Genomic DNA, 12,258 nt, shown 5'->3' with positions numbered 1-12,258 from the left:
GAAGATGAGAGGGGTGTGGTTGGTGACTGGCGCCTGCACTGCTCAGGAGGAGAAGCACGCATTTAGAAACATAGTCAAAGCAATAAATGTCTAATTACTGCATGTGATAAATCATATAACAATTTGGATGTGGGGTTGGGAAGGGCTCTGGAGCCGGAGGATGCACAGGAACGAGCACATGGCAAATAAAGGGAAGGACACTGCAGACTGGTGTCTGAGAGCATGTTTATTAAGACTTTGGCATAACAATTGCTGTGTTCGGGGAGGGCAGCGGGGAAGTGGTACAGAAAGTGAGACCACATTGTCGTATCTTCTCAGGAAGCCAGGTGGGACTTGGGAATGGAGGGGCAGCAGACATACCCTCCTCTCCACTGGGGTCTTGGGCTCAAGCAGGGGGATCTGCCTCAGGACCAGGCATCTTTGAGTGTTTGAGTGGGAGGTGGGGGGAAGAAGTCTCTCATGTGACTGATGTTAGGTGAAGACGTAACACAATGGGCAGAGAATATTCTCTACAATTCAAGCTTTATCACCAAGTAAACCGAGTCACAGTGCCTACAGCACGGCTGGGTAGTGGTGATCCAAACAGATGAATGAGGCGCTCCTCCTGGACAGGAGTTAAGAGAGGAGAAGAGGATTTGGGGTTAAAAAACCAACCACCCTCAGATACATTACCTATCGCACCTGCCCACATTAGTCTTAGTGACACTCAAAACAGTGAGAGGCTTTTTGTTGTAATATCATTATTTTTTTAATTAGCTGCCACTGATAGGGCTTTTTGATTTTACTCTTAATTTTTGGTTCTTGTAAAACCTACTTACTTTCCAATATGACATTATTTGCCAAGTGGATGAAATTTAAAGGAACATATTTCAGCTAAATTTCATCCTTTCGTTTTCCTCTCTCCTTGCTGTGAACATGACCATTTCCATGTCACAACAAGTGGACAGGACTGGCCTGAGGCAAATCTCCAAATGGGGAAAGTTTGTATACTTTGCCCGTCTCCTTTCCACACAGATTCTTCCCACTCTGCTCAGAATCCCCCCGTATGCCCAGTAGCAAGGCTTCTCTCCTGGAGGTGACCCTGTCCAAGTGCTGAGTAGAAAAAGGCACTTGACCAAGAGAGGGCGGAGGGCAGCTCCCTGACCACCAAGAGGCCTCACAGCAGGGCGCTCACAAGGGGTCTTCCCCAGCCCGGGAACTCCAGGCAGATGCGCAGGTTCCAACACTACATTTTATCCGTAGACAGTGAGATGGTTTACCTCGATTTAGTCAATGTCTTCCAGTCACAGGTGACAAGGCCCAACCCAAACTAATTTAAGTGAAAAGGTAACTCTCGGGCCCATGCAGCTTCTGTCAAGGGCCGTGGAGGGGCTCAAACATCATCAGTGGGTTCTGCATCTCCCTCTCTCAGACCCCCTCACCTCTGTTTGGTCTAATTTAATTCCGCCAGCAGGTGCTGTCTGTGTAGGAGGTAAGCTGTTCTGTGGCAGCTCGAGCCACATCTCCCGGCTCAGCATCGTTTGTTGACGCTGTCATTTGCTGTCTGCTGGGGTCTCTAGGACAATCACTGTTGCCAGGAAGGGCTGAAATGATTGCCCAGCGTGTAATGCAGCCACTTCTGTATTGACCACATATATATTTCTCATCCTTGTACTTTCAGTTATGTTTTACATGTGAGTATATAGTTGGATTTTTTTAAAACTATCTTTTGTATTTTAAGTGAATTTGAAAATAACACACTTAAGGCAATTACTGATGATTAGGTTTAAATATATCCCCTTATTTTGTACTTTCTGTTTGTCATGCTGTTCTATCTTTCCTTGTCTCTCTTTTTCTACCTCCTTTTGGAACTTTTTGGCCACTCTTTTCCCACTCTGCAATCCCACTCGCCTGGAATTTGTATGGTCTGCTTCCACTCCTTTAAAGATTAACAAAAGCACACATCCTTAACTTACCGATCTAAAGTGAATCAGTGTGTTACCTGAGAGCGCAGACATTCCATTCACCTACCTCCTGATTTCTTTATTGTTAGGACTCTAATTCTCCACGTATTTGCAAACTCCGTTTCTTCTGGGCTTCCCTCTGCATTTCATACTTTCTTCGCTTCTCATTACCTTCATCTGGGGTCATTCTCCTTCTCCCTGAAGACATTCATGAATGCGTTAGAATTATTTTCAGTGCGGGTCTCTTGGTTGTATAGTCTCTTAGTTTTTGCCTGAAAGTGTATGTATTTCATGTTCCTTCCTGAAAGGTGTTTTCATTAGAGAATGCGAGATCGACAGCTATTTCCCGTCAGCAGATTGAAAATACCACCCCACTGCCCCTGGTGCTGTTGTATAGTCAGGTGATTTCTTGAAAGTAGTCTATCTTTTTTCTCTGGCTGCTTATAATATTTTCCCTTTGTCTTTGGTTTTATAAAGTTTCCCTATGATGCTTCCACAGATAAATGTCATTTTATTTATCCACTTGGGATTTATGAGGATTTTTGAATCTATGGATTGGTATCTTTCATTAGTTCTGAAGAATTCTTATGGTTCCCTCCTGAAATAATGTCTCTCCTATTCTCTCTCACATCTTCTGGGGTGAAACTGAATGCAGATTAGATCTTCTCACTCCTCCTTCTATGTCTTTCACTTTCTCACCAGTATTTTCTTTTTTTTTTTTTTATGGTATACTTTTTTGGTGAGGAAGATTGGCCCTGAGCTAACATCTGTTCCCAATCTTCCTCTTTATTTTCTTTTCTCAGGAAAGCCCCAGCATGTAGTTGTACAGCCTAGTTGTAAGTCATCCTGGCTCTGCCATGTGGGACGCCGCCTCAGCATGGCCTGATGAGCGGTGCTAGGTCTGTGCCCAGGACTGGAACCTGCAAAGCCCCGGCTGCTGAAGTGGAGCACACAAACTTAACCACTCAGCTGTGGGGCTGGCCCCCTCTCATCAATATTTCCTATTTTATTTTTATTTCTGCAGTATTTTTGGAAATTTCTTTTGATCAATATTCTGCTTTGTCTATTCAGTTATGTCTAATTTACTATTTAACTCTTTCACTGAAAGTAATTTCAGGCTTATCTTTTTATTTCTTTAAGTATAGTAAATAGTTGTTTGATAATCTGGATCTGATAAATCCAATGCTTTGAAATATATGCAATTCTGTCCTCACCTCTGCCTTGATTCTTGCTTATGGTGTTTCCTTGAACACTTGGTTACATTTGTATAATTGTCATTGTATTTGAAATTTTATTTCTAGAACTAATTTGAGACCTAGGGTGAAGAAACATTTCTTCATAGGGAATTTGTGTCTGTTTCCAACAGGCACCTGGAGCGTTGCTTCTCCAGGACCACCTTAAACCTAGTTCAAGGCTTGAGGCTTCCTGGATGATTCAAATCCAGGCTGAAATTCTGAATGAAGGCTGGTCTAGTTCTGGTTCAGTCTCATCCTGGAGTATAGCCCTTTGGGGATATACACTTATTTTAGAAAGAGTTTCCTGTGATATAAGTGCTGGTTATGATTTCTGTCCATTTCATTCCGCCAAGGCTGTCAAAACAAAAAGTTGAAAATTTCTTAGATCTTCAAGGCTATAGAAATGTACTTTGAAGTATGCAAGAAGACAGTGCTCATGAGCTCTCATGAAGAAAACAGCAGAAGACGAGCTTCTGTAACCAAGACATGACTGGGCGAAACCACGGATGCTGCACATGAAATATCTCTAGTTGTAGACCTGAGGCCAAAGTGAGGTAGGGACTAGGGTAGCTGAATAAGATGTAAATATTCTATATCATAACAAAGTAGACATAATTCAACTAAAGATTCAGAGGAAAGAGAACGAAGACAGTGGAAGAAACTCATCGATGATTACATAGCCAAAAGATAGGAGTCAAAGGATATTATTAAAAATAAACAACTCAGAAGGCAAAAGATTATATAAGAAAACCAGGGACTGAGTGTGTTACATGAGGTATAAATACAAAGATTACTACTGGAACAAAAATTAGCTTTTGAAATCTTTCTCTTAGCTTTGTAATGAAGCTTCTTTGTCCTGGTAGATTTTCCAGGACAGAGAATTTAAGTCACTTGATTTGTCTGTAAATTCCAAATATACCAATGGATATTTCATTTTTAAAAAATTGCTTTATTGAGATATAATTTGCATATCCTACAACTCACTTATTTAGAATATACAGTTCAATGTTTTTGATGTATTCAGAGTTGTATAACCATCATTATAATCAACTTTTCACCTTTAGACCATTTTCACTACCCTAAAATGCAAGCCCATAGCCGTGAGCAGTCATCTCCATTTGCTCCAACACCCTGCCTCTCCTCCCCCTGGTTCTAAGAAACCACTGATCTTTCTGTCTGCATGGATTTGCTTATTCTAGACATTTTGTATAAATTGAATCATAGAATATGTGGTCTTTTGTGACTGCTTTCTCTCACTTAGCATAACGTTTTCAAGGTTCATCCACCTTACAGCGTATAACAATACTTCATTCCTTTTTATTGACAAATATTATTCTATTGGATGGATATGCTATATTTTATTTATTCATTCATCAGTGGATGGACATTGGGCTGTTTCTACTTTTGGGCTATTATTAATAGTGTGACTAATGCTACTATGAACATTTGGGTACAAATTTCTGTGTGGACATAGGTTTTTATTATATACCTAGAAGTGGGATTTCTGAGTGAAATGGTAACTCCATGTTTAACATTTTGAAGATGTTTTCCAAACTGGCTGCACCATTTTACCTTCTCACAGCAATGCGTGAGGATTCCAAGTTTTGCACACCTTTGCCAACACTTATTGTTATCTACCTATTGTTATCTACCGTTTTTTTTTAGGAAGATTAGCCCTGTGCACACCTGCTGCCGATCCTCCTCTTTTTGCTGGGGAAGATTGGCTCTGAGCTGACATCCATGCCCATCCTCCTCTACTTTACATGTGGGAAGCCTGCCACAGCATGGCTTGATAAGTGGTGCATAAGTCCGCATGCATGATCTGAACCAGGAAACCTTGGGTCACCAAAGTGTAATGTGTGAACTTAACCATGCCACCAGGCCAGCCCCAATCTTTTCATTTTCTTGATGGTGTCCTTTGAAGCACAGAAGCTTTTTTTTTTTTTTTTTTTTAAGGTAGATTAGCCCTGAGCCAACTACAGCCAAGCCTCCTCTTTTTGCTGAGGAAGGCTGGCCCTGAGCTAACATCCGTGCCCATCTTCCTCTACTTTGTACGTGGGATGCCTACTACAGCATGGCTTTTGCCAAGCGGTGCCATGTCTGCACCCGGGATCCGAACCGGCGAACCCGGGGCCGCTGAAGTGGAACGTGTGCACTTAACCTCTGCGCCACCGGGCTGGTCCCAGAAGCACAGGAGTTTTAACTTTAATGAAGTTCATTTTCTTTTTCCCTCCCTCTCCCCCCTGCCTTCCTTTTGTCTTTCTTCTGTGCTGCTGCTTTAGTATCATATCTAGGCAGGCTTTACCCGAACCAAGGTTATGAAGCTCCTGTGCTTTCTTCTAAGAGGTTTTTGTTGTTGTTTTGTAAGTTTTAGCTCTTATATTTGGTTTCTATCCATTTAGAGTTAATTTTTGTGTATGCTGTGAGGAAATGTTGCAACTTTCTTCTTCTGTATGTGGCTCTTTGGCTGTCCCAACACCGTGTGCTGAAAAGAAATGTCTGTTTCCTTTTGCAGGGCGCAGAAGAGGTCACACACATTTGATGAGCTCAGAAGAGAAGCTGGCGTTCTGTTCAATGGATATCTGAGTAGAGACTTAAGAATAACTCAGATGATAAAATGAAAAAGACTATAGTCAACAAATAAATTCTTTATATTTTATTTTCTTTAACGTTGGTGAATATTTACTTTGCATTAATAACTGTGTGGCAGATACTGTGGACTGGTTAGTTAAAACTCATTCCGACTCCTTCTAGCATTCAGCGTCTTGGAAGGCCCTCGGACATGCAGTTTCCAGTGTTGTTTCTGCTGACCCAGTCAGATGCATTTGCATGAGACTTTGGTTGGGAAATGAACCAAGTGGGAGGAGATTCAGGGCAGACTGCGGCAGAGACAGTATAGGACTAGAACCTGAGGCTGACGTCCTGCTTGTTAAAGATTTCTTTCTGATATGCTGGTTTTCTGATCCTGGCTGAGGTCGTGCTTTGGGAGCTGGCAAGGGTAGGGGCAGCTTCCGTGTTCTGCGGCTTCTTGCTGGTGGTGGAGACAGCAGCTGCCTTGGTGATCTAATTTTGCCGTGTGTCTCTGAGAATCTGGAAGTTCAGTTTGCAATTTCCTCAGCTCTCCAATGAGCCTATGAGTAATTTACAAATTTCTTTCTGCTTACACTAGCTGGAGAAGATTCTGTTGTCTGCGCTGAAGAACACTAATAAATAGAGTACTTGGTAACAGAAGGGGTGGCAGGAAAGATTCTCAAGGAAATGGGAATCTGAGCTTAGCCTTCAGGTTGCAAATACAGAGATACCAGGTCCCGTTAGAAGATGAGCATTGGTTGTCCAGGCCTCCTGTGGTGAGACTTAAATTATCCCGTGCAGTCACCTGGAATGATGAGCCTACTAAACTCAAAGCTTTGGCAGATCCAGTATCTCCTATGATAATCTATTGTGGGAGGGATGAGGAATAAAAGAAATTGTGGATGGGCTGCCTTCTTCCAATTGGGCCTGGGAGCTTTAATATTTAAATTAACTCAGTTGTGCCTTTAAGACGGGTAGCTTCTGTTCCTGCCTGTGTTATTTTGGGTTTCCCCAGAAGCAAATGCAAATGTAGGAGTTTACTGGGAGGAAGTGCCAGAACCAGGAGCGAGAAAGTGTCAGGAAAGGGACAGTAGCCAATAAAAGGTGCATTGTCAGGGAAGCTATCACTACAGGCTACTGGGGCTCAGCCGCACTGGAGAACCCTTGGTGGCAGTCTAGAATGTGCTTCAGCTGTCTCACGCCTGGCACCGTGAAGCTCTCATCAGGCACGGACACAGGCTGCTCCCGGGGTGTAATTCATTCCTCGGCACTGCCAGCCTTCCGTGTGTGGCAGAATGAGCCGCGTCAGCCCCAGGAGGCCTTAGGCATAGAACCCCAGGCGATGGCTTGTGGAAATTGGGTTGTCATGCCCAAAATGACAAGTGTTGTAGGGGTCCTTGTGGGGCACCAGTAGAATCTGGGACATTTAAATAAACTTATTAAAAAGTTGCAGATTAGGCCTGGAAATAGCCTAAAATTGGACACAGAACCGGATTCCATGGGTTACTGATTTATAATATAGTTGAATTCATAGCTTTGCTAGGTTTCTGAGGTGAAAGTGATGGCACTGATTAAAAAGTGGGATCCAGAGAATTTGCATGATAACATCTGATAAGATGCAAATGAGTCATATTATCCTGAATCTCCCAACCCCACTGAACCCTCCTTGCTAGAAATAAACCCACTTCCTGTCTAATGAGGCTGGCCGTCTCTTGCTGGGAAACCCTGTAGTAGTGACCTGCAGTGGTCACTTCAAGGACGTTAACTCTCCCACCGTAATGGACCCATAATGAGAGTCAGATCCCAATATGCCTCGGGGGCTGATTACACAACCATGGCCCGGAGCAGAGGCTCATGTTCTAAAAGACTCGTAAGATTTTAAAATTTATAATAGCACAAACCTGGAGGAATATGTGTGGGGTAGATCCCAAGGGTGCTAAACACGATGTTTGATCTTACTGAATTTATCCACTTATCAAAGATTCTGCATCCGATGAGCTATCACGTGTACCTGGGAGTGGCTTTGTTTACTTCATGTTGGACTGAAAGTTGGAAACACTATTGCATGGAGGACTATATTGCTAAGGGGAGTCCTAGCATCTTCAAAAAGAGCTATGATGCCCACCCTGTGTAGGCCAGAGATGGAGAGGAGCCTTACTGCCATTGAAATGGGCTCCTGATTACAGCAGGGAGATGGGACTGCATGGGAGCTAAAATCAGACAGCAAGATACAGCACTGACAGCAAGGCTGGCCTCACTGCATACAGGCTGCAGGGCCGGGGGGTGAGGCGGGGGCGGCAATTAGCATGCTTTGAACCACAGAGATCTTTGGTGGTGAAATCTGTGGGCAGTCCACTAAGGTTATACTTGATCTGTATAATTAAAAAGCTCTAGGCTTGTAGAAAGTTGTGACTGGGGTCATCATGAGAAAGCATCGTGAACTTTCTGGACTTGCCTTAGTTCACAGATCAAAGCTCCTTGAATAAATGGGAGAGTCAGTGTACCCTTGAGGAAAGATCTGCTGACACGAAAACAAGTACATATTGTAAATTTTTCTCCCATTCTTTTCATAAGGGACCTGCAGCCATTTACCAGAAGAAAGAAAAATACTCAGAAATTTCTAGAATAGTTGGATGCTGGCTCAGCGTCAGGGCACTCAGAGTGTCTCTGTGGTCCCCTGATCAAAGCAAGGTTTCTTATGAGGGTCATGAAGTAAAGAGATGTTTAACCTGACCCTCACAATGTCACAGTCTGTCGGTAACCTAGCCTCTCTTCATTCCTGAATACAGAGATGGAACAGGCATGCCAGCTGTCAGCAGAATCTCCACATTAGCTCTTGTGGAGTGAAGGTCAGAATAGTAAGAGGGGTCCAGACAAGTCACTGCAGTGCCCCTCCTCGCCCAAATTGTAGACCAAAGAAAATAGTCATATTCACTGGTGGGAGGAGCACAGACAGCAAAGTCTTGAAAGATTCAGGGATCGTGACTTCTCTTACCACATCATTTAACATGAGTTTTGCCTGTGGAGAAGATAAGGGATCTAGGAAAGTGATACTGAATTGCTATAAGCCTACCTCTGCCCCATTGGGAGCAGCTGCCAGTGTGATCATTTCACCAGCATAACTCAGCATAGTTCCTGGTTTGGTATGAAGCTATTATCCTGGAAATTGTCTTTTTTCCTTCTATTACAATAAGCAGGAAACTAAAAGTGGGCTTCTTTAATCTGGAAGGCATAGGAACTTGGTTTCCTCTGTATCCCACCGAATATCATGATGGTCTGCTACACTGATGGTGTCACAATGACGTGTAGGCTATGGCGCCAGTGAGAGAGTTTTGAGCAAAGCCATATGCTCCTTTGGAATGTAATCATTCCTTTTTTGAAAAATAGCTCTTGCTTGCTATTGGGCTCTGGTAGAGACAGACCATTGCACATCCTTGGACCATTTAAGTTGAACTTTCCATCATGGATTGGATATTATCTGAACCGTAAAGCCATCATGATGGATATACGATTAGTACTCCATCATCATTTGGAGGTGGTCTGGGTATGGGACTGGGCTCAAGTGAGTGTTATAGGAGTAAATAAGTTGACGAACTCTCCCAGTATGCTTACTCCTGAGGTGCCATCTTATTCTCAACCCACAACTAAGCCCTCATAGGGAGTTCCTTATGACCAGATGGATCAAGGAAGAAAAAATTTGAACTTGGTTTACAAATGGTGCTGTAGATATGCTTGCACAAGTGTGAACTGGACTGCTGTGGCTTTACATTTTTATTTAGTTATAGCCTGGAGGACAGTGGAGAAGGGAATTTCTTTCATGAGGCAGAATTATAAGTGGTACATGTTGCCTGTTTTCCTGGAAGGAAAGATGGCCTGAAATCAGAATTTAAACTATTTCATGGGCTGTGCTTATTGTTTGGCTAGATGGACAGAGATTTGAAAAGAACAAGACTAGAGAAAAAGAGACAAAAAGAGTTGGGGAAGACACATGGAGAAGCCTCTCAGAATGGGCCTGGAAGGTGACATATCTGTGGCCATGTGATTTTTTGCTAAGGGTTCTCCACTTTGGAGAAGGCTCCTTATGACCAGGTAGACAAACAGCGCATCCTGTTAGTACCGGTCAGCCTCTTTCCCCAGCCGTCTCAATGGTTTCCCGGTGGAGCAACGGTGGACAGAGTGAGCCAGGGGGCTGTGGGGGCAGGATGGGAGAGCCTGGGTGCAGCAGCATGAGCATCCCTTGAGGGAAGCTGATGTCACCACCAAAACTGAGTGACAGCCTTGCCAGCATCAGTGACCGACTCTGAGCCCCTAATACAGTAGGAAGTTCTGGGGTGGAGGAGAACCAGCTGGCCTCTTAGAGGCAGTTGGATTACATTTGAACCTTTTCATTATGGAGGGCTCAGCGATTCAGGCTACCTGGAATAGACATTAATACTGGGAATGATGCTTCGGTGACACCAAGAGGAAACTTACTGAATGCCTTATTCATGGTAGTGCTATCCCACAAAACACTGCCTCTGACCAAGGAAATTATTTTACAACCTGCTTCCCCCTGTCAAACCAGTGGATTTGTTGATATTCAAAAGGTACCTCATCATCCATACAATGCTGACCTTTTAGAACAGTGAAATAACATCTTGGAGACTCAGTGATGGCTTCAGTTGGAAGCCAACACTTTGAGAGACTGGAATGGTGTCCTACAGGATGCAGTATATGCTCTTACTCTGTGATCATTAGATGTTGTTTCTCCACAGCCAAAAATCAAGGATCCAGGAACCAACAGATAGACACGGAATTGGAGCCTCTCACTGTTATATCTCATAACACACTCATATATATTTTGCTTCCCATTCCCACAACTTTGGTTTCCAATGGCAAGTTGTTCTCCACACAGGGGACACAGCAATGGTCCCGTAGAACTTGAAGTTGAAATTGCCACCTGGCTCCTCAAATCACTGGGCAAACAGGCTAAAAAGAGGGTAAGCATGCTGGCCGGGGTGGTTGATCCTGATTATCACAGGGCACAGCTTCGCCACGGCATAGTGCAGGCAGGCGTGAGCGCTTCTCGAACTCCAGGGTTGTCAGCATGCCTCTTAGTACAGCAAGTCCAGTGATCAAAGTTAAGGAACAACCAGAGCAACACCACACACTGGGACCGCTAAGGACTCAGACCCTGGGAGAGTGAAGGTTCGGGTCCCCTACCTGATGGAGAAGTCTTGGCAGCTGAGGTGCCTTCAGGCGAGTGCAGCCAGAATGGGCGGTGGGGAAGGAAGACACTGATGCCAGCCAAGGCCTTGCTGCTGCTCTGAGGATGCCGGTCATCACCTACAGGTCTGTCCCTCCTTATTGTGTGAAGTGTGTACTTGAGAACTGTAACTGAGCGACACCACTGTGGAAGGATTCCAGAACTGGAGGAGACCGTGAGGACACAGCCTTGAAGAGACACAGAAATCTGAGGGAGGCTTTTGAACTTCCATAGGCCCTGAGAATGAGGTATTTTAGCCAAGTTAACTTACATTTCAAGTAGCAGACAGTCTCTACTCAACCGCAAAAGGACTGAGCAGCAGAATTTGCTCTATAGCTCAGACCAGGGGAGTTTTTGGGGCATGCAAAGTGATTTCGCATGGTACTCACATAGGGGAGATGTTGTCTCCAAAATCCAGAGAGATCCGCTAGGGGCTGAGTGCCCTTCTTAATGGTAGGGGGAGCAAAGTGAAGCCCTTTGCATTTTCCTTGGAGGAGATATTCCCATAGGGCCCCAAATTCTGGAACATCAGACACTGAGCTGGCAAGTGCCTCTAATTGTATTGTATTCATGTTTTCTCCTCCATCACTCAGTGTCTAACCAAGGCTTCTGGGAACCTACTCTTCCCTGCTCTCAGGTCCTAAACATGGTATTGTCCATGCAGGGACCAGTATGAAGTCCTGGGGGCTGGGCCTGCAGGCAGTGCAGCCCCTGAGGTCTGGGTAGGGCATCGATGGGCGATGTACATGACTCCCTATTAGATCGCCACCTACTTACTCTCTGATGGTGACTGCTGGCACCCCCGGTTCTTCTTCTCCGAACGCCATCCTGAACCCCACTCAGCTGCGGCCCCTCCCGTGGGCGGTCCAGTCCAGTGAGAACAGCCTGCACAGATCCTTTAAAACATCCTGGCGCCTCCCTTGCCCATCTCTTCCTTAAGGCCCGGATGAAGGGGAGTGTTTGTAGAACACAGTGTGGGTGTGAGTGGGTAGAACAAACCAGTCCAGCCCAGCATTCCTGTCTCCCCAGGCCTTTGATTTCCTTCACCTCCATTACAGCAAAGAATGCATGACCTTTTGATGTCTTCTCCGTGGGCCAGCTTTCGGGCCAGGTCTGTGTTGGCCGTCCCAGGGAGCTCTTAGATCTCCAGCCAGCTGTGCATGCTGTGTGTGGACGCAGCCTCTTCGGTAAATGCAGCCATATCATGTTTCAGCCTGATCTAAGATTATGTTCCATACTATTTGGTTGAGCACTCTCAAAATCC

At 44.6% G+C, this 12,258-nt stretch overlaps 1 long non-coding RNA gene across 1 annotated transcript; it reads right to left on the bottom strand.

The window, feature by feature from the left end:
• Positions 1 to 220: 220 nt before the first annotated feature.
• LOC123286748 (uncharacterized) lies at positions 221 to 12,056 on the bottom strand. Its single transcript, XR_006529548.2, has 3 exons — positions 11,772 to 12,056; positions 2,011 to 2,141; positions 221 to 604 (listed from the first exon to the last, which is right to left on the bottom strand). It is a non-coding gene; the product is annotated as an uncharacterized lncRNA (long non-coding RNA).
• Between the last annotated feature and the right edge of the window lie 202 nt (positions 12,057 to 12,258).

This window comes from Equus asinus, chromosome 6, assembly GCF_041296235.1.
Source record: "Equus asinus isolate D_3611 breed Donkey chromosome 6, EquAss-T2T_v2, whole genome shotgun sequence".
NCBI classification, from domain to species: Eukaryota; Metazoa; Chordata; class Mammalia; order Perissodactyla; family Equidae; genus Equus; species Equus asinus.
The sequence above is the reverse complement of the archived record's forward strand: the minus strand, read 5'-3'. Positions and strand labels throughout refer to the sequence as shown.